This window comes from Protopterus annectens, chromosome 1.part2 (assembly GCF_019279795.1).
Source record: "Protopterus annectens isolate FY-2018-M chromosome 1.part2, PAN1.0, whole genome shotgun sequence".
In the NCBI taxonomy this organism is placed as follows: Eukaryota; Metazoa; Chordata; order Ceratodontiformes; family Protopteridae; genus Protopterus; species Protopterus annectens.
This window is the reverse complement of record NC_056727.1, coordinates 178,147,415-178,169,304: the sequence shown is the minus strand read 5'-3', so window position 1 is coordinate 178,169,304 and position 21,890 is coordinate 178,147,415. Positions and strand designations below refer to the sequence as shown.

General features: G+C 39.8%; 1 protein-coding gene across 1 annotated transcript in view; it reads right to left on the bottom strand.

Annotated features, from left to right (window-relative positions):
• FLVCR1 (FLVCR heme transporter 1) overlaps positions 1–21,890 on the bottom strand; it is a 927,801-nt gene that overhangs the window by 380,492 nt on the left and 525,419 nt on the right. The gene's annotated exons all lie outside the window — the stretch shown is intronic.

Genomic DNA, 21,890 nt, shown 5'->3' with positions numbered 1-21,890 from the left:
GAAAATATGTTCCCAATTACCTCTTTCTTCCCCATCACACCTCCAATATTTGCTGCCTGAGGAAAAATTCTCTGGTGTCTACTTGGGCTATAAAAATATCTACGTAAACATTTCCAGGCAGAAATCCTAAATATTTTTTTTTTTTATTAAATAATTATATTATGACCTGCTTTCTTTTTATAGTATGTATTAACCTGCAGTTTTTGTACTATACCTGCATTTCTTTGTACTATGTTTGGAATGTCTACCCTCTTTGATAATCTCTGTACTATACCTACAACGTACATTATACATATGAATAGTTGTTTATGAGATTTTGTTTATATGAGATCTTTTGATTTTGTTCTCACGGAGCTTATCTCCCCGGGCCTGTACTGAAAATGGACATGTATCCATTTAGACTACCCCGGTCAACAAATGTAAAATAAATAAATAATTAAAATTCTAATATTTGGGAGACATACATATATCCTCCCATTGCTTCTTTGTGAATTGCTTATCCAATCTCTCTTCCTAATCTTTTCTAACCTCCTCTGATTTTTATAGTTATCATAAAATATTTTATATGCTCTACTAATTATTCCTTTTTTAAGGGCAGCGTCTGTTCCAGATTTTATTAAAAACTCTACCAGTTCTGGTCTTTCATTTAGGACCCCCCCATTTCTTTCTCTTTGCCTATATATAACCCTTGGTTACAGTCAGGATGTCTCCTAGGGATCTGTCCTAGGCTCCTACTTTTTTAGATTGCATCTTTCAGACCTAACTTTTTCCTCTGATGTGTTCTTCTAGTCAACTCTCATACTCCCTTCCTTCTCTTCAACACTTTCCTTTGAAAAAATTGAAAAGGTTTCACAGGTATTGTCCCTCTGCGGCGGCCTTTATTACCAGATGAACAAGAAGTAGAATCTCCTTCTGTTTCACAGCTTACTTTTTGTTAGACAAACTTTTGTCTTTCCTCCTTAGCATGTACTTCATCAAAAAAAATGATTTTGTTCCTCCAGGAAAGAATACCTTGAAGATAGCTGGGTACAGCAGTTTGAATCTCACACCTGTATCTTGACATTCCCCGAATAGTGAAATAAATTTGCTTCTCTTCTGTCTGGTGTACATTGGCAATGAGTAATCATTCTCCACCAACACTCTGCTGTCTCACACTTTTAGTATTTTGTTCTTCTGCCACAGTTTTGTCAGAATCAGCTTCTTATAGTGGTAGGATACCATCGTTTTTAATAAAGGTCTAGGTTGCTTTCTTATAGCCAGGTTTGGAGCATACACATGATGTGCCCTTTCAACTAACAACTCCTAATGTGGAATACTAGTTCAGATGCTTATTTGTGCTTTCATAAAATTAATGCAGTCTGGCCCTTCCAGCTTCTCTTGTATAGCTGAAAATATCATTTTTCCCTATGTGGTCTGTCCTCTAATTCTATTATTTTTTTGAAACAGCTCTTCCTGAGCAGTCTCATATTCAGCCAGCCTTTTTTCATTTTGACCTCTGATTTTTGCAGCGTTATCATCTCATCTGAATATCTGTTTAAAGCTTCTTCCAATTTTTCCAGCCTTTTATTTGTGTTGATATACTCCATCAGTGTTTTATTTTTAACCAAGTCTGTATGCAGTTGTCACATATCTTCCTGTAGGTTACTGGAAGTCATGTCTAAAGGTTGCATTGCTTTTTGCTGAACAGCTGCAGAATTTTCTCCAGTCAGTGTTTCTGCCTCACTTTCTGTAGCAATTTTTTTTCCATATCGCCTGTATTTCTTTATTCCTGGCATCCAGGCAGTGCACTCAATAGCCAGTTACTGAAATTTACTCAAACACAAGTCTACTGGCCTTCTCTGCTGAGCTTCTGTTTACACACTGGGAGAGCTAGAAATAAGCTGTTACTCAATGTGCAGCCATCTTGGAAGTCCTGCAATGCAACAATGTTGGCTATTTAGTGCTATACTACTATTTACAGTATAATATTCTACTGTTTTAAACCACAGTTTTACCTGTTCTTACTTAGCAAGATTTTGTTTAGCAAATCACTACATATTTTATAGTTATTTGGTTTTGTCATAATAACTGTTTATATAATCTAAGTGATGTTTTTGGTGTAAAGTGCTTAGAAAATAAGCACTGTAATACATCTGAACATTGGCATCTTGGTCAAGTTGTAATTTCTAACCAAGTCCAGCTCAATCCCGACAGCCCTGAATCAGATTTGCCTAATGGTCTGAAGCAGAATGCACAGCTGCAGAAGGTACTCATTAGAATAAATGTTCAAGCAGTTTGGGCCATGTGTGGTGGTCAAATTTCTGTTAAAGTACACAGACAGCATATTCTAGTTTCTGGAAATACATTCCATCAGAGGGTGTATGTTCACGGTGCTGGTCAAGTTCAAGACTTTTACTGCTAGTCTACAGACAAGGTAAGAGTACCTATCCTGCTGAATCATGACATTGTGATGTTAACTGTTATCTTGTGTATTCCGGAGTGTATAGCCTTATTGAAGGACTTGAGGGCATGCATAACTGTCATAATCTATTGTGAGTTTAACTGCCTTCTTTCTATTTCTCTTGCCAAAGCCCCTCTACCTAGAGGTGGCCAGTGTGTGCTTCCCTGGCAAGATTTGACACACCTGGGGTCAGTTTCTGGTAGGGAGCTAGGTCAGAGAAAGGCAGATTTGGCTTGAGGAATATCATGGCCACTCATCAATAAAATCTCTTCTTGATAGACTGGATTTCAAGGATCCCCTGTTCCTCCAGGGACTGCCACTGCTAGTTCCAAAAGCATCTTAAATACCACTAGATTTTTCGTCATCTGTAATCTTGCATGGTATATTGACATGTAAATCAGAGCCAAAGTGAAAAAAATGGATTGCTACACAGGGTTTGCTTGAAATGCATAGAAAGAACTACCTCATTAAAACAACCTTGTCTTGATGGAAAAACACCTTGCACTTCACTGTGTCCATGATTGCCCAAGGATTGTTTTTGAATACGACAGGTAAGAGGTTTCATTTTTGTGGGTTTAGAGATGGCCAAGTTATGTAAGCAACAGGTGAAACAACTGACAGCCTCCAGTACTTCTTTCCAGGAAGGTGCATGCATCAGGAAGTCATCCAGCTATAGATAAATGTGAATCCCTTTTGAGTCTTACACGCACAAAGATAGTGGCCAGGCAAGTGGTAAAGACCCAAGGAGCAAGAGAAAAGCCAAGAGGCCCTCCCTTCAACAGAGAATATAAGAAAAGTACAGTTATATAAGCAACTTACTATAACAGTAGTTGTTTGAATGATCACCAATGCAGTAGCCTTACCTACATGGGTTATACCATGTTAGGAATATAACACCTGGCCAGCTTTCAAAGCTTCAGAGCACCTTCCACGCACCCAAACTATCAGTCAGCTCAAGCTGTGCTGACTAAAAGTCAGATTTGGGCAGCAAGTCCTTCAGAGCTTTCATGCCAACAAAGTGTGAGTGGCTAAAGCTCTGACAAGGACAATGCTATGAAAAATAAAATAAAAGGTCCATACCCTGGCACAAAGGACATACAAAAATAAGGGGGATGGAGGGAGGGAGCTGCTACTTCAATAGTGGTCATTTGAACAGTTACTGTTATGGTAAGTATACTTACACGACTATGCTATGTTCAACATATGGATCACTGCTGTAGTAACCTTAGCTGTGTGAGGGTCCAGAGGCCCTGGAGAATGGTACTAGACTTGGAGAAGAAATCTAGTTTATAGAGTTTTGTAAATTGCTACTTCTAGAATATATCCCTTTCCAAAAAGTCACATATGAATAAAAGGTCTTGGCAGAATAAGCCTTGACTCTGCCTGGAAAAGTTTGTTGTGGTGGGTATAACAAAAATAATAGCATGAGACAACCATTTGAAAATAATCTGCTTTGAAACAGGTTGTCCTTTTTTCTTACCTTCACAAGAAATGGATGGATCAGAGTTTCTAAAGATTTTGTTCTGTCAAGATAGTACCAAAGTTGTCTGTGAACAACCAAGGTATGGAGTATCCTCTCTCCCTCATTTTTTGGTTCTGGAAAGAAATCAGGGAGATTGCTAGCTTGGCTCAAAGTAAACATGGATACCACTTTTGGCATAATGAAGGATTAGTTCATAAGGACACCCTATATTTGTGGAATATGAGATAAGGCTGACCCACCATAAAACCTCACAACTCAGATGCTCTTCTTGAAGAGGTCAGTTTATTTATTTAGTTTTTTTTTTTTTAAAGAACATTGAATCCCTTGGCAAATTTGCAGGAGGGCTGTAAAACCTGACAGATCCCTTGAATCAACTTACCTCTCTTATTGTACGTTTTAAGGACCTCTGTAGCAGAAGGTAAAAAACTAGGTCTCTATAGTAATGTCTTTCGGCTTTTCCCGGTTAGGGGTCACCACAGCGGAACTCCAGTCCGCTAATGATTGGCACTGAATTTTTACAGTGCCAAGTTGCCAGCCCGACGCCCAACCTTCAAAGAAGGCACACCCATTCACGCACCTACCTGCACGTCTTTAAATGTCGTTTGACCATGAGGAGGACATGCAGACTCCACACAGAAGGTGCTCCAGCGGAGAATCGAATGGGAGAACCTCTTGCTGTGAGGCGACAATGCTAACCGCTGCACCACCGCGGCCTCTCCTAGGGAGAATTCAAAATTTCATTTTTGACATCCTCTGTGAAAGTTGGAGAAAGCAAAATGGCAAATGTCCTCATAACAGAAGCAACCAAATTACACAAAGCAGATTTCTCCTGAGAAGAGGAAACAGATGTTATAATATTCGTCATATTCGCAAAATATGCAAAGCATAAACTTTAACATATGAGTGTGACAACAGAAAATTTTAAAAATAAGTGTTGCAGAAGAAAACACTTTTCCCCCAAATATATCAAAGGCATTCCCCATTCCTGTCAGAAGGGGAGGGAGAGGGAATGGTATTAATAAAATGTTCAACAGTAGCTCTGTTCAATAAAGTAACATCTGCTGGGTATGATCTGGGATGACTACATGAAAACATAAGTCTGAGGATCTTTATACAATCTATCTGCTTACTTGGAGGCAGCAGCCTGGCTATCAGACAAGTTACAGGTTGTGACAAAAACATCCTCCAATACTTAAAGGAGGAATAGTAGTTGTTGTTGTTGTGTCTTTCGGCTTTTCCCGGTTAGGGGTCACCACAGCGGAACTCCGGTCTGCTAATGATTGGCAGTAGATTTTTACATGTCGAGTTGCCAGCTCTGACACACAACCTTCAACGAAGGTACGCCCACACATGTCTCCACGCAGAAGACGCTCTAGCTGAGAATCGAACCGGACAGCATCTTACTGTGAGGTGACAACGCTACTGCAGCACCACCAACGCAGTAAAGGAGGAATAGTAGTAGATTCTGGAAATTCCAGTTGTAAAAAATCATAATACTTCCTAAGAGACTGAGAAACATAATGGTTTTCCCAGTGAAACAACTGATTCATTCTGGATATAGTTTCAGAGAAAGACTCATTCAAAGAGATTTGTCAAAGTCACATTCTCTTCAGAATCTGAATCAGAAAACTGTGGAGACAAACATATGTACCTTCACAATTATTTTGAGGTTCAATTTCTTGAAGCTGTCCAGAAAATAAAGAATACCTTTTCCTTTTACTAGAAACAGCCAAACAGGAAGGTTTTGCTGTCCACAGTAACTGAGACAGGAGAAGACATACATCTAAGTTTTTGCTCCTTTTTGACAGGAATTTCAAACCCACTTTTGCCAGGAAAAACCTCCCTAAAAATAGACATAATTTTCTGGCTACTTTGCCTCCTCTCCCAGGACCAACAAGAGTGGCTCTTTCTTGCCTGCCAAAGGCACTCCAACAGTTGCACAAGACATGTCTAACTCCTGGTTAATGGTAAGTGAAGGGAATGCACAAGCTGGAGCCAGAGAAAAAGATGAACGATCTGAGACAACAGTTTTTGCCAAAGCAGTCACACATCTGCGGCTGAGACATTTAGCAGCCTGCTGTGGTAGCAAAGGCTGTTTATTAACTTTCTTCTTTTGTGGCAGGAAGAAGGAACAACTGCTGAACTGGTAGGTTATTCCATGGTTAAGCCGAAAAAGATGCTATATTCCCAGTGAAGCCTGTAAGCAGTGGTCAGTTAAACAAGCATGTAGTAAAGTAACATTTCCGTATAAAAACTCTGCTTTAAACAGTTACCCCAGTCCTGAAAAGTAAATTAACACAACCTTTACCTGAGAAAAAGTAGTTTTGGTTTTAAAAACTTTTTACCACAAAAGTAATACAGTCACACTCCCATTTAAAAGTAACACAGTCATGTGACAATCAAAAGCACTTTTTTCACTCCTATGCAAACATTATTTTACAGAAAAAGTACAATTTCTGTGAGTAAAGGTAAAGAGGAAGTCCCCCCCACCAAGGGACCTTATCTGCCTAGCAATAAAACAGCATCAGCAAACAGTCAATCCTTGAAAGCCTGCAAAGGAGTGCTCTCTTCTGTGGTAGGAAAGCTCTGAAGGTCTTGGAGCCCAAACCTAACCTTTAGTCAAGCTCAGCTCAAGCTGACTAATCATCTGGACACATGGAAGGTGCCCTGAAGTTTTGGAAGCTGGTTGGCTGTTATACCTTCAGCATGCTATAACCCATATAGTTAAGACTACTGCAGCAGTGATCCATATGATGATTATCTGTCTGTATTTTCAGGGAATACGATGTGAAGGGAGGTATTCTTCATGCCCCGTACTATAAGAAAAACATCTTTTGAAAGAAGTGGAACAAGGGCTTCCAGAAACAGCATACTGAATTTTTGACCTCAAGAAATTTGCTCAGACTCAATAGAAATAAATGGCTCTCCATGATTTTTCTTTGTGCAGAGTTCAAAAATAGCCTTTAATAATAAACCTGCCCACTTTCTGACTGATGTACTGCCTCTATGCTCCACAGCACACACCAAATCCTCTGGGGCTGCTTAAGGGGGTGGGCAGAGGCTGATGGCTGAAAAATTTTAAAAACTCTCCGGTGTATCCTGAAGTCACACTGTCTGCTACCCATTAGTCTAAAATCAGCAGGGCTCAGCTGTTCCTGAAATTACAGGTTCACACACCCAGGCGACTCCTGAATGGGGAGAAGGGACACTGAATGTGGGAGATGCAGTCATAGCTGACTGGGCCAAAACTGTCTGGGATGGAGATTTTCTTCCCGTCTGTGCCAATGTGGATTATACTATCCTTTTCTCCCATTCCAAAACTACTGTTGTTCATTCTGGTACTGTTTTTTTCTTTTAAACTGTTCATTTCTGTGTGATTTCCATAACAAGACCATTCATTTCTATAATAATTTCTGCAGTATTTTGGGACAGGTGGTGAAATAGCTGTTTTGCTGATTGAAAGGCACTGCCTTCTTGAGAAGTAGGGCCCAACCTTGTTCACAGGTCATTAAGAAGTTCCTGTTTCACATCATCAGAAAGGGATGGATTCTCAACCAGATGTGCATTTTAATAACTAAGGTCAAAGTAAATCCCTCGTACAACCATCTGCAGCAATATATCCTTATTTTTTGCTCCGAGTGCTAACCTCGCCTACTGTTAGTGCAAGCCTGTTCATATTATCTTTCAATGGCTAATCCTGAATTTCTTAACATCCAGCATAGCATGCTAATTCTGTACCATACAAGTCTGACAATTTATAGCCCTAGTATTTAGACTGGCAGAAGTGTACATTTTCTTGCTATACCTGTCTAGGACCCTACTTTCTCTATCACTTGGCAGGGTATTTGAAGTAGAAACCAATTTAGATCCTCCAGATATGGCTAGGGAAACCACATCTGGATCAGCAACTGAGTTCTTTAAAGGTCCATATGCTGGTCTTATGCCCTATAAAAGTATTGAGCTTTATTAGGTGCCAGGGTTAAGGATTTTTTTTTATATTTGTTAACCATAGTAAACCACTGATCCACATTGATTTTTTTAGACTCAGCCCAGAAAAACAGTTAGCTTAATGACTTAGAATAACACAATAGACAAATGGAGGCTGTCCAAATCACACCCTGGAAAACAGGAAGTAGCTCATTAACAGGCTATAGCCTTAACTGACTACATTAACTGTAGTCCAAAAGTGAGGAGTGCACCAGGCTGCAAATAAATCTCACCAAATCTTCCACAGACTGTCCTTTATTAAGACAAACAGGTATAAAGATAGACAGGTAAGCGCTTTCGCGTTGGTGTAACGCTTCTTCAGACCTGTTTGTCTTAATAAAGGACAGTCTGTGGAAGATTTGGTGAGATTTATTTGCAGCCTGGTGCACTCCTCACTTTTGGACTACATTTTGATATTTTTTCGTTTTGAGGGTGCTTTGCTTGTCAGGTAACTTTGTTTTGACTACATTAACTGCCAAGAGCTACCAAGGTCAAGGGCTGCAGGCTCAAAAACACCTTCAAATGTCTAGATAACTGAGGCTTTGAGTTCCTAACACTTCAAGAGCTCAAAGTATCTTTTTTGTGCAGCAGTCACTTCCTTCACCTCCTCCACATAATAATCTCTCATTAGACTACTGCAGTGAACAAAACAGCTGCTGGAGGGGACCACAAGGAAATTAAGTTCTCTTCATCTGTATCATACCATGGAGGGGACTGCAGTTGATTGAAATAAGCAAGGTCCTTCCTTTCCAGAATGTAGTCCAAAAATGTTTCTGAGGCAAGATCCCTCTTAGTTTACTGTGGAAAGACCCCAGGGGTAAACCAAATGCCTGGGTTGGGGGATCTCTCCGAAGAGGCATCAGATGTTCTGCACAACACTTCCAAATGAAAGAAATCGAGTTAGAAGTCATGGGTGTCTGCCTTCTGTGGATCCTGGAGCAGTACATGGGGTGGTAACTAAGAGAGGAAGCAAAGATGCTGAATTGGCTCTGGGGAAAACATCTATCAAAACAGTGGGAACAGGAGGCTTACATGCCTGGCACATAGGCTGCCCAAAAGGAGGAGTAAATGGAGGAGGAAACTTTGTTCAACAATTTTGTGTACGTTGGAAAAGACAATTGTAGCACAGTGCCAGTTCATAAGAGGCCTGACTGGAGCCTGAAGCAAAGCAGGCAGACCTCAGTCCACCTCCTGACATAATGATACAGATAGGGGCTACAGTAAAACTAAGGTCCTAGGCCTGCAGTGGAAGAAACTGAGCCTCTCTAGTTTCTACACCTGCAGGCCTTAGCATGACTTGTGCAATTTTCTTGGGTGTCAGATACCCTGCCCACTTACTTCATGCCACATCCTTTCTGATGCTTTTCACTTTTCTTTGTACAACTCTTTAATGGAAAAGATTATGGCTAACAAAGTGGTTTCTTGCTCGTGGGGGTCCCAACTATAGCAACAAAGCATTGATTATCTAAAAATGACTTTTCCTTTCTAGCACTCTTAAGCAACATTTTCATGGATTTCAGTTTGAACTTCAAGGACATACTGTGATCCACAGAATTGCAAATAGTCAAGTGTGATCAAAGGGAAATATACAACAAGTCTGAAAGTATTGTGCCTTTTAGAACTTACTTTACTTTGAAAAAGTTGGACCTCAGAATAAGTATATATGTAGTGGGTGTGTGGGGAGTGGAGCCCCACACTGGGCACTTTTAATGGTTAACAGCATGTTTTGTAGTTCAGTTTTAGTTGTTACATCTTCTTATTTTCAGGACTCGCACTATTGAATCTCTGACTTCTGACAGGGCACCCATTTTTCTTATTAAAGCAACCAGGCATCTGTGATTAAAAAGGACACATTTTCTTGTTAACAATTAGTTAGCAGTTAGCAATTTAACACATTATGAACCTCTCCAAGGAAAAAAAAGCAGCCAAGATGATAATCTATACTATGAATTTGCCTCCTGTATGTTATACCACAAAATCTAAAGTATAATAAAACAAGGCAAATTCTAGACCTGGAACTGATCAACAAATTTGGTCAGCATTAAACACATCAGTAAGAAACTATACTTTTCAACTTAAAATAAATGAAAAGAAGATAGGGTGGGTTATATTCCTCTTTATAGCCAAGTTTTTCCCATCTGTGAAGGAGGTAACCTAGCACCAGAGAAGGGGATGTTCGTATTGCATATGAGATTCTGGACAGAACACAGTTTCTGCCTCTGGTTAATCCCAAACTACTTGGGATAAGTGACTCCTACAATGAAAAGTAATATTCCTCAATACATTTAATGACCTAAAGCCTGAAAATATAACTTCTTGTGGCACCTAAATTACCATGAAGGAGTAGTTTAGCAGTAGAGAAAGGAAAGCCATCCACAGAGGTCCTGTTGAAAATATGACGTAATTTTCTGTCTGGAGAACTATTTTTCCCCACTGTAGCTCTCAATCTTCCTGTAGCCAAAGGCACAGGAGTTTGATTCCTTCCACCTCCATTTGCATACTATGTGATTCTGAGCAAGTCCACTGGGTTTACCCAGTTAACAAACATATTTAAAAAATTCTTAGTTCAAGAATCTTGGACATAAGACCAAGAAATGGAGACTTTTTTAAACCTTCACTTATTCACTTACAAAATTAACAGAATTTTGAGTTTTGCATAATGTTTTTTTTACAGTATGCATCTGCAATATCTGGGTTTATTTAGTGACTTCTAATCCCAGTAATTTGCTAAAAAGCACAAACTTTATGAGGGACAGGCCCAAAAAAGTGAGGTAAAATCAGGGAGAGTTGAGAGCTATGCTTCCAGATGAAAATGTACTGATTTAAGATTTATCAAAGTCAAAACTTACTAACTTCCTGAGTAGTAACAATTAACTTCAACCACTTTTTTCCACAGGAGTATCACTTTCACAACTGTTCTTATTATATTGTTTACCAAAGGAAATAAACTACTCGGACCTAGAACTTCGTTTGAAAAGCCTCAGCGTGTTTACATATAGCAGACTGCATTCCAAGCACTAAATCTACCATTTTCTTACAACCCAGTTCAAAAGCAGCAGGAAATACAGCTTAAAAGATTAACCAGATTCTGCTGTCTCACTACTAGACTGCAACTGTGTGGAAAATTCCAAAGAAACAGCTTTGAATCTGCATGGAAATGTCCATACAGACAGCTTCAGGACTCGAGAAAACTTTTGAAGCAGCTTTCCTGTCATTTGCATATTGAGAGGACTTTTTGTTCTCCTTTTGTCTTCTGCCATAACAACTAAGCAAAGCTAGGCTGCAAAACACAAGAAATAATTATTTTTGATTTAAGACTATGAGGTTATCACTAAAGAAAGCAGAAGGAACACGAAACATTTTTATTTTACTTATATTTGCTTACCAGAAAAAAAGCTTACCAGGGTAGTACGCTAATCATCAATGACCATTTGCAAGCACAGCCCTGATGTATAACATGGCTGTAAAGTAGTCAAGTTAGAGTGAAATAAACAGTACATTAAACACATAACATGATGATCACTTGACCACATCACAATACAGTCCCTTTCTATAAATGCTAACAGCAGGTGAAATAAAGAGGCAGATACGAAGTGGCTCTTTATTCTAGAGACACTGAACAGAATATCAACTACCTACTTTTCTAAAGACATTTAACAAGTACTCAGTACCAACCAAGTATTACTGTCAGATAGACCTCTAAGATAAGAAAGGGAAATCCTGTCATAACATAATACTTTCATGAAATATACAGTAATTTATGTCCTGCAAAATAGATTAAACATTTAAAAATGAGATCTGTATTCAACCATCACCCAATGCAAACTGCTTTAACATACCTAAGGAGCTAAGATATTTCCACAAATGTAAAAGTCCATGTAAGTGCTGTGAGGGGAAGGGGTTGCATCTATTCTCCTTATGCAGCAGCTAGTTTCTGCTACAGTTTTATTTATGTACTTACTTATGTAATGTTAATTATTTAGTTTACATTTAATGACTAAGTGAACTTGTCTGAAGACCCTTCTGTCATGATCTGCGCTAGAGTTACTGAAAAACAAATACAGATTCAGATAAAATTGTCTAGTGTTAAAAGTGTTCAGTGTTAAGTGGTAAAACACATTACAACTTTATATTAAGGCTATGAACTATAGTTCCTGTGGTACAGAGTTCAATTCCCTCATTTCTCATTTGCCTACTGTGTGACCTTGAGCAAGTCACTTAACCAGACATTACGCTCAGGACACCTTTGAAAAGGGAATGGATGCCCAGTGGGCCTACCTGGTTAACAAACGGGTATGTATTTATTTTATTTACATCTTACCACAGTATGAAACTGTAGAAGTTACAGCTACGTACAATATGTACATATACATATAAATTCTTAAAATTCATACGTTTACACGAAAACATTAAAAGGCTGTGTACAGGAGGAGAAGGCTATAAAGCTGTAGAGTATTGGTAGAACAGTAGCAGAGGTGGTTTATACAAGTAAAGATGTAGGTAAACAGGAACACATAAAAGAAAGGGGACAGGGCAAGGTAAATGTAGAGAGAAATCAAGACATAAGGTAAGAGGAGAATTCATTCAATTTAGGAAGCAGTTACAGCTGAAGGAGTCCTTGAAGTACAGCTGAATGGCAGAATGGAATGCAGGCAAATTATTTATTTTTATTTTTTTATTTATTTAACATTTGTTGACCGGGAAAGTCTGACTAGGTTCCACAGATCCTGTTTTCAGCAGAGGCCCGGGGAGAAATGCTCCAGAATCATTAACAAACCTTATGTTTTGGGGGTACTAAATTCCACACAGCACATGCACTTACGGAGCAGGATCTTTCCAAGGCAAACACACAGAAAGGTGGAAGAAAGTGCATAAACCCCCTGTCATCTGAGAAGATAAGAGATTGTTAAAAGTCTGGAGCTTAATTGTTAATGGTGGGCAAAATTTAAAATAAAGATTTTTTTACATGGGATTACACAGAAGGAAGGAAGGAAGGAAGGAAACTCTTAATAAAAAGGGGAGTTACTGGTAGACTGGACTGGAACAGTCTGCAGTGAAGAGGTCATGGGTTTACAAAGGTTGTGAAACAGTAACTCAATGTGTTTTTACAAGTTCAATTATTTTGGGAACTACTTAAAGCTACTAAAAGGAGGTCATCTACACACACTTTCTTATGGAAGAGTGCGTATGAATAAATTCTTTTTACCAAGTACTACACAAAAGCAGGAACAGTTTTATTTTCAGTTAAGACCTTTAGCTTTACTGTAGGTGTGGGATGCTCACTTAAACAGGGGAGTTCCATGGACCCCGAGTTGTTGTTGTGTCTTTCGGCTTAGGGGTCGCCACAGCGGAACTCCGGTCCGCTAATGATTGGTAGTTGATTTTTACGTGCCCAGTTACCAGCCCTGATGCACAACCTTCAACGAAGGTACGCCCATTCACGCATGTCTCCACGCAGAAGATGCTCTAGCTGTGAATCGAACCGAACAGCGTCTTACTGTGAGGCGACAACACTACCGCAGCACCACTTGGCAATAAATTCTTTCTCCAACAGTAACTGGGGAAGTGTTGTTGGCTCAACTTTGCACATATTACTGCATAAGTGGTTGAGTAGACAATTCTGGCTTGATTATGGACCACCCTTATATTGGTTTTGCTCAGTACTAGTCTCTGGTTCCTCAGTCAAAATCAGTGCTTGTTCCTATCACTTGCGCAGAGGGAAGGGCTACCTGCTGCAGTTTTGAGAGTGCTTCCTCTGGTGTAAATAGTGACTGAGCCTCCCGGCAAGTGCATATGGAGTTGAGCAGAGTACTGCAGTCTAAATCTCCATTTCGACTATTTGCAGAATCAGATGACTAGTTGAAAACTGGCCCCTTTAAGCCATGCAACTGAATAATCATGATTACATAGTGCCTGCGAATCTCCAATTTTAATTATTTTGTCAGGTGACCAAAGTGTAGTCAACACTTTTTCTTTCAAAGTATAGATGCCAAATCTAGCACCAACCTGGGCATTTTAGAAATTAAATGCAGAGTAATGGAAATCCAGTGGGGTTATTCTATGTGAATGGTTTCCTTTTCCAGGTCAGTCCAACAAGCAATGGAGGAGCACATGTAGTGGGGGCAATCTGTTTTTTTACTTCTTGAGAATACCAGTGAAACAGACATTCTTAACAATGACCCCCCCCCCATCCTACACATCTGTAAGCTTGGCTTCAAATGAATCTAGTCAATCCTCCGCAGAACCATGTTGGGGCTTTATATCCCCCACTTCACTCTCCACAAAGGTGGATGGTCAGTCGGGGCTAACTTCATCTCATTTAGTTTGCGGTCAACTTTGTACAAGTAAGAGGTCAGGCTGTTTTTAACTTTATACAGTTCTGCTAAACCTGTTATAAACTGTCAGGCTGAGAGCGTGCTGTAGCTTTTCCTGGTGCCATAGGTGCAGAAGTACAAAGTCAATAATGTGGTAGATTTCCCTTTAGAATTGGTGGGAGAGCTTTAACAGCTGCTTTTTATTAGTTTTATGCCCTCTGCTCCTTCATCCAGGAGTTAGGAGAAGGGTTGATGTTCACTTTGGATTCCTTGACAAGTTTAAGACTAAGTAGCAGTCATTAGCTTTAACTAAAATTATGTGAAAGGGAGAGTAGAACAAAGAGCATCACTCTGGCCTCATCTTGACCAGAAGTTATGTCCAACCCCTTTTCACAGCAGCAACACTTTTCCTTGAACTAGGGCACAGCCCAAGTGGGTAATACAACCCACCAGAGAAGTATCAGTCATCATGCTCTGTAATGGCTTCTGTCAAAAGAAAGAGAATGCCATATGGTGACAGGTGAGCAACTTCCACCACTCTACAGTCTACCCACAGGGGTCTGATACTAGCAAAAATATGCAAGGGGCAATGACTAAGCAGCAACTGACATCTCACTGTCTACTGAAGTACCATTACTGGTAGGTGAGCAAATAGGAAGGTAAAGACTGACTGCCACCAGGCCAATAAGCTGCAGAAAAATCCAGACTTCTAACGTTCTCTGACTTCTCATCCATTCTGCCAAGGCCATTACTTCCTTGGCACTTTTTTGCAAGTGAGAATGACTGTTATTAGACAGTGAAGTACAGTTATGCAAAATCTTACCATAATGGTAGATGTCTTTCTCTTCATTACATTAGGGATCATCTGCCCAGGGTGGCCCGACATCCAGCCAGTATACCAAACCCTTAGGTTACTTTAAGTATGCCGTATGTCACACATATGCTCCTTGCTAAACATAGGGTACAAAGATGATGTCCGGGCATACCATCCTCAGAACTGAGAGCCCCAGTAGGAATGCCAGTCCAAGGAAAAAAAGAGGTAACCAGTACATTCAGAAGACAAATGGACCAGGGGCAGACAGAAGGTAGGGAGGGAGTAAATACTGCAACAGTGAAGAGAAGGACATCTACTGTTATGGTAAGATTTTACAAACTGTACTATGTCCTTCCATTTCACTGCTGCAGTATTCATTACATTAGGGAGAGTGTCAAAGCTCAGAAAGAAGCTTGGGACGAGGGAAGACCAGCAGAGCCCTTGAGAAAGCCATAAAGGATGGCCCTAGCTAAACCATCTCTAGCTCTGAAGATTCCATCCAATTTGTAGTGCTTGGTAAATGTATGCACAGAAGTCCAGGTAGCTGCTTCAAGAATAGAGTTAGTAACTAAACCCTCGGAAAAAAGTACCAGACAAAGCCACAGCTCTAGCAGAATGAGCCTTAATAGAACAAGGAAGGCTCTTACCATGAAAGGAATAACAAAAAGAAATAGCTTTTGAGATCCAAGAAGAAATAGTTTGATTGAATACAGCTAAGCCTAAAGACCTAGTGTGAAAGGAAACAAAGAGCTGATCAGATTTCCTAAATAGTCTTAGTCTTATCCAAATAAAATCTCAGTTGTCTATGCATATCCAATGTGTGCAGCACCTTCTCACTGGCAGATTGTGGAGAAGGGAAAAGTGGGGAAATGAATAGACTGATTAAGGGACAACAAAATTCACCACCTTCGGCATAAAAGAAGGATTGGTACGCAAGGACACCCTGTCCTTATGAAGCACCAAAAGAGAAGGATAAGCCATAAGGGGTTGAAGCTCGGACACCTGTCTGGCAGAAGTAAGGGCTAACAAAAGTACAGTCTTCCAAGAAAAATGTTGCAAGGATGCTGAAGCTGTAGACTCAAAAGAATCCTCTGAGTCAACTTAAGTAGGATTTCCTAGTATTGGGTTTCCTGGCCTCCTACAGGACCCTAAGCATGTCCTCAGAAAAAACGGTGTCTATGTGGAATCAAAATCCTATCACCCACAGTGTCAGTTGAAGAGTGGATAGGTGGGGATGGATGAGAGATCCTCTGCCCTGTGTGAGTAGGTCCACCCTGTGAGATAACTTGTGATGATTGCCCTGGGAGAAATGCAGAATAGGGATCTAATGCTGTGTCACCAACAATATTTTAGGAGCATTCTGTTGAATTTTGAACAGGATGTTTGGGATGAGGGGAAGGGGAGGGAAAGTGTAGAGAAACATCCCCTTCCAAGAAAAAGACAGGGTGTCCATCTTCCAAACAAGAGGACCTGGGACTCTTGCACTAAACAGAGGAAGTTGTCTGTTCAGAGGGGGGGGGGGGGAAAGATCTATTTGAGGAGTACCCCACTGGTGGACAATGTCCAGAAACAAATCCCTTTGAAGCATCCATTCGTGGGAGTGACTTAAGGGCCTGCTCAGAGTGTCTGTCACAAAGTTTTGGCCCGAGGGAATGTAAACTGGCTGAAGAGTCACTTGATACTAGATAGCAAGATCCCACACTACGAGCACCAAACGGCAAAGAAAATAAGATCTTTGTTTCCCCCTGTTTGTTTATATACCACATCATTGCAGTACTGTCTGCAAATACCTTGAGAGTTCCTGGGGAGAAAACAGGATGAAAAGCCTAAAACACCAGCAGAAGAGCTCTCATCTCCTTGACACTGACATGCTCTTTCTATTGAAGAGGCAACCAAACTCCCTGCACCTTTAGGGAGCCAAAAGCTGCTCCTCATCCCATATCTGAAGCATTGGTGAACAGCTCCTGAAATGAAAGAGGAGAATGAATACGAAGCCCTGGATTTAGAGACAAAGTTTAGTTGTGTACACTTACCATAAACGTAGATGTTGTAGTGTATTCACTGTTGCAGTCATCACCTGTGGGTTATCCCTGCTGTGGTAGCCCTTGGCAGGCCCAAATACCAGAGTCAATGTTTTTGTGCACCGGCTGCTGTCACCATTAGTCTGACGTCAGGTCGTCATTAATATAAAGCAAGGCAGCCGATATCATTATATCAGTTTTTCTTGCCCTAACCCGTCAGAAGCACAAGGGAAAAGAGAAAAGTGGTCCTCCCACCCTGGGAAGCATGTGTCCCCCTAGGGGAAGATGTGAAAAGGGGGATGGAGGGAGGGAAACCAAGACTGCAACAGTGAATACACTCGAACATCTACATTTATGGTAAGTGTACACAACTGTACTTTGTGGCAGAATGCTGTACCCATCCCCGGCTAAGCTGCTGTTGCCATTAGTAACACGGTTGACCCCATTTTTCCTGTCAAAAAAAAAAAAGCACAGAAAACCAAGCATGTATCTACCCCTTTTCAAATTTATTTGCATAGGAGTAGTTTACTGGGTCTGGCACAGGGTTTAATTCAGGCTACTGCACCTTCTTGTAAAGTAGTTTCTGGTAAAAGAAAAATGGATATTTTTTCCTGAAGAGATTCAAGACTCTGAATCTGAACAAGAAGATGCAGGGAAAGATACATGATTTTTCCTCAGATTTCTAATTTAGTCTCACAGGAGAGAACTCAGTTTCTGATTCTGTGTGCGTGTGGGGGGGGGGGTGCTCTTTCTCTGAGATTTCAGTGGGAGAACAATGAGGTTTCTCAGTCTCTCAGTTGTTATAGGAGAATTTTCCAGACCCTGCACATATTCCTCCTGTTCTGTCTGCTGTCTGCTTTACAGGATTGTATATCACTGCCTGCAATTTTCCTGATGTATAAACTCTGGTAACACAAGGCAGATACAAACATATAATAAAATGTATTATAGTAAGTGCTTTCGCAGTTATCCACACTGCTTCATCAGACTACAAATCACAAGTTAAATAGAAATATAGAACCAATCATAAAACAGCATCAATTAATATTTAAAGTGTCAGTCATTAAAAACATGTCAAGCAAAGATCTATCTATATATTACAGATACGTACAAATTATATGTGAAAACTATGTATAAGATATATATATATATATATATATATATATATATATATATATATAAAAGAAAGATATATATAGAAAATGTGTATATAAAAATAATAAAAAAATGTGTATATAAAAAGAAGGGCTATTTAAACCTTATACAATATAACAATGTTTGAGCGCTTGTGCCTTTAAAAAAGGTTTCAAAGGCATCTTGTTGTTCAATCCCGGGGGTTTATCAGCATTAAAATACAGTATCCATTTCTGTTCATTTGCCTCTGTCAAATTTTTTAAATCGATAAATCCCGCAGGTGCTAAACTCGTGAACAAAATAAAAGGAAGCTCAGACCAAAACACGGCAGCCAGAAAATAATGTCCTGAATGTAAACAGTTTATTTTAAAAAACACAATACGTTTTCGTTACAACCACTCAAGTAACTTCTTCAGAGGAATATGACAAGAGTACAATAAGGCGCCAAATTTAAACTAACATTGGCGTAATTACGTCAGTAAACGTTTAGTTAAAAATTAAAAGTTGGAATTAAATCACAACTCTATCAGTCAGCATAAAAATGGTAAACACATGATTAAGAATCACCAAACTGTCATTGAATATTAAAACTAAGACGCAGTACTGCAATAAATACAAAATAAAATAAAAATAGGAAACCTTTTTCCTAAATACATTTACATCAATAAAAGAACCTGCTAAGTAATACTTGTATTTACTTCATAAATAATGCACTTTCATGTACTAATCATCATGTTAGTTAACTAGAATGCAAATAAAATAAAATATATTGTAGCAAACGTCAAAAAGAAGTCTTATAATATGTTTAATATATTATGGCTAAATGGGAACTATCTCAGACAGCTTCTAAGTTTTAAGAGACAGGCTATATTACAATTTTCGTTAAGGCCAGGCAAAGTAAATGCATCTAAAATTAGTTGCCATTCAAGCTCTCGGACTTCCAATAAAAGGGATGATGGGCCACCCTGGTGTCAGGAGGGAGTCGGTCAATAGCGTGAAAATGGAAACTATGACCTGGGCTAGCATTAATATGCTTGGCTAAAGCATTTTCCTTCTTATTTTTCTTTATAGCATAAATATGTTCGTATAGTCTCTCTTTAAATTTTCGATCAGTTTTACTAGGTAAAAGGGAGAACAACAATCACAAGTAGCCAAATATACAATGCTTTTTGACTCTCAATTAAGTTTATATTTAATAAAAAAATTTTTGTTGTTTACTACAAAAGAACTACCAGATTTAACATATCTACACATGTTGCATGACCCACATAAAAAGGTACCTTTGGATCTAATATTAGCTGTAACATTTTTCTTTTCTAGTATACTTTTAAGGTTAGCTCCTCTCCTATACACTATAGAAGGAGAAGGACCAAGTTTGTCTGTCAAAAATTGGTTACCCCTACTGAAGTGCCAATTTTTAAACAGAATAGATTTAATTTGTTCCATATCTTTATTAAAGGTGGTAACAAAACTGATATTGTAACATGTTGTTAATGTTATCTTCAGTGTCATGCCACAACAAAAAAAATGTCGTCTACAAAACGCACATACCAAATAACTGAGTTATTGCAAACCTCATTCTTTAAAACATAACTATTTTCACATTGTGCTAAAGTAAGGTTGGTGTAGCTGTTAGCACAAGCTGTGCCCATCGCCACGCCAACCTTTTGCAGAAAAAAACTCTTGATCAAATGTAAACACATTATTCTCAAGTATAATATCCAATAATGCACATATCAATCTAGTCTTATTGGAATTATAACTCTTATTATTAAGATATTCCCTGATATTTTCTATGCCCCATGTATTGGATATCACAGTAAATAGTGATAAACACAATAAAGTGTTTTAACAAACAATTAATTTTATTATTATTATGTAAAAGTAGTCAAACTATGGCCAGGAAATAATACTGGTGTATTTTAACAAGTATTATTAACATTTACATTTATATTAGTGTTTTTTCTTCAATGGTTGTATGAATGAGGTTTTAAGTTTAATGTCAATTTTTGGGTTTCAAAACAATCTGTTTGTGTAACATCAGTGGGTTTTCAAGTACTAATTATTTAATTGGCATTGGCTGTAGATCATTTCATTGTGCATTCTAAGACTGCTGTAACTGGAGCCAAATATGGGTCTAGCCTTCTTTTCTTAGACCAAACAGAGAATCTTTTCCCTTTGTCTAGATATAGTCTTCTGGTGGATGGTTTGTGTGAGGCCAGGATAATGTCATGTACAGGTGAGGGAAGGTTATCCTGCCTGGTGACTAACGGAAAGTGGAGAAATCAAGCTGTCAGCTTGTGACTGGATAGGTTTTTGGGTGACTCAACCCTTGGGGGTGAGAAATTAGGTCTGGAAAAGGGTCAAGAATCTACAGTCGACATAACAGATGAGGCTGAAGGAAGGGGAACCAAACCTGTCAAGACCAAAAGGGGGCTATGAGGATCACTTTGCATTTCAGCCAAATAGTTTTCTTTATGAATTGGGGAATCAGAGGGTTTGGGGGGATAGGCATACAGGAATCCCGTGGGCCAATCGTGAATCAGAGCATCCCTCGGGGACTCCCTCTGTGGGGGAAATAGGGCAAAATAGCTGCTGCATTTGTTGTTTGACAGGGAGGCGAATAGGTCACAGCAAGGCTGGCCTCAATGGCTGAAATTTTCACTGCTACATTGGGATTGAGGGACAACTCATGAGGCAGGAGGATACATCTGCTCAACTTGTCTGCAATCATGTTTTAATTCCCTGGGATATGCGTTTCTATCAGAAAGCGGTTGGAAGCTACTGCCCACTGCCAAATTCTCATGGCCTCTCGACATAGGGGATAGGACTTGGTTCCTCTTTGCTTGCTGATATACCAGACTACTGACATGTTGTCTAATTGTTCCAGAAGGAAGAACAGTTTGGAATGCTTGCAGCGCTAACAGCACCGCTCTCAGTTCTAGAACGTTGATATGCAGGTTGGCCTCCATAGTGGACCATATTCTCATGGCCTCTCGACATAGGGGATAGGATTTGGTTCCTCTTTGCTTGTTGATATACCAGACTACTGACATGTTGTCTGATTGAATTGTGATTGTTCCAGTAGGGAGAACAGTTTGGAATGCTTGCAGCGCTAACAGCACCGCTCTCAGTTCTAGAACGCTGATATGCAGGTTGGCCTCCATAGTGGACCATGTGCCTTGGACTGTCTTTCCCTGACAATGTCCCCCCCCACCCTATCAGGGAAGCATCTGTGGTCACAATCACCTTGGGTTGGGGAGGATGGAATGGGCGGCTCCAAAGTTCTGTCTCTGGCCTCATGCATGAAAGAAGGTTGTGTTTGCAACAAGTGGTTATCTGAATCTGAAAGCATAGGGGGTGGTGATTCAGAAACCACTGCGATAGCAGAAGCCATTGAAGTATTCGCATATGTAGTTTCGCAAGAGGCACTATCGGTATGGCAGCTGCCATGGATCCTAAAACCTGAAGAACCTCCCTTGCTGAGGCTTTGTTTTGGCAGAGTATCACCCGGAGATGGAGCTTCAGTCTCTGAAGTCTGTGAACTGGGAGAGACACCAGACAAGAACGGGTGTCGAAGACTACTCCGATGAAATCTATTGACGGAGTTGGAGCAAGGTTAGATTTCTCCCAGTTTATCGTTATTCCCAAAAGTCTTGCCAGGGAAAGAGTATACTGCAGGGCTGCTACCAGAAGA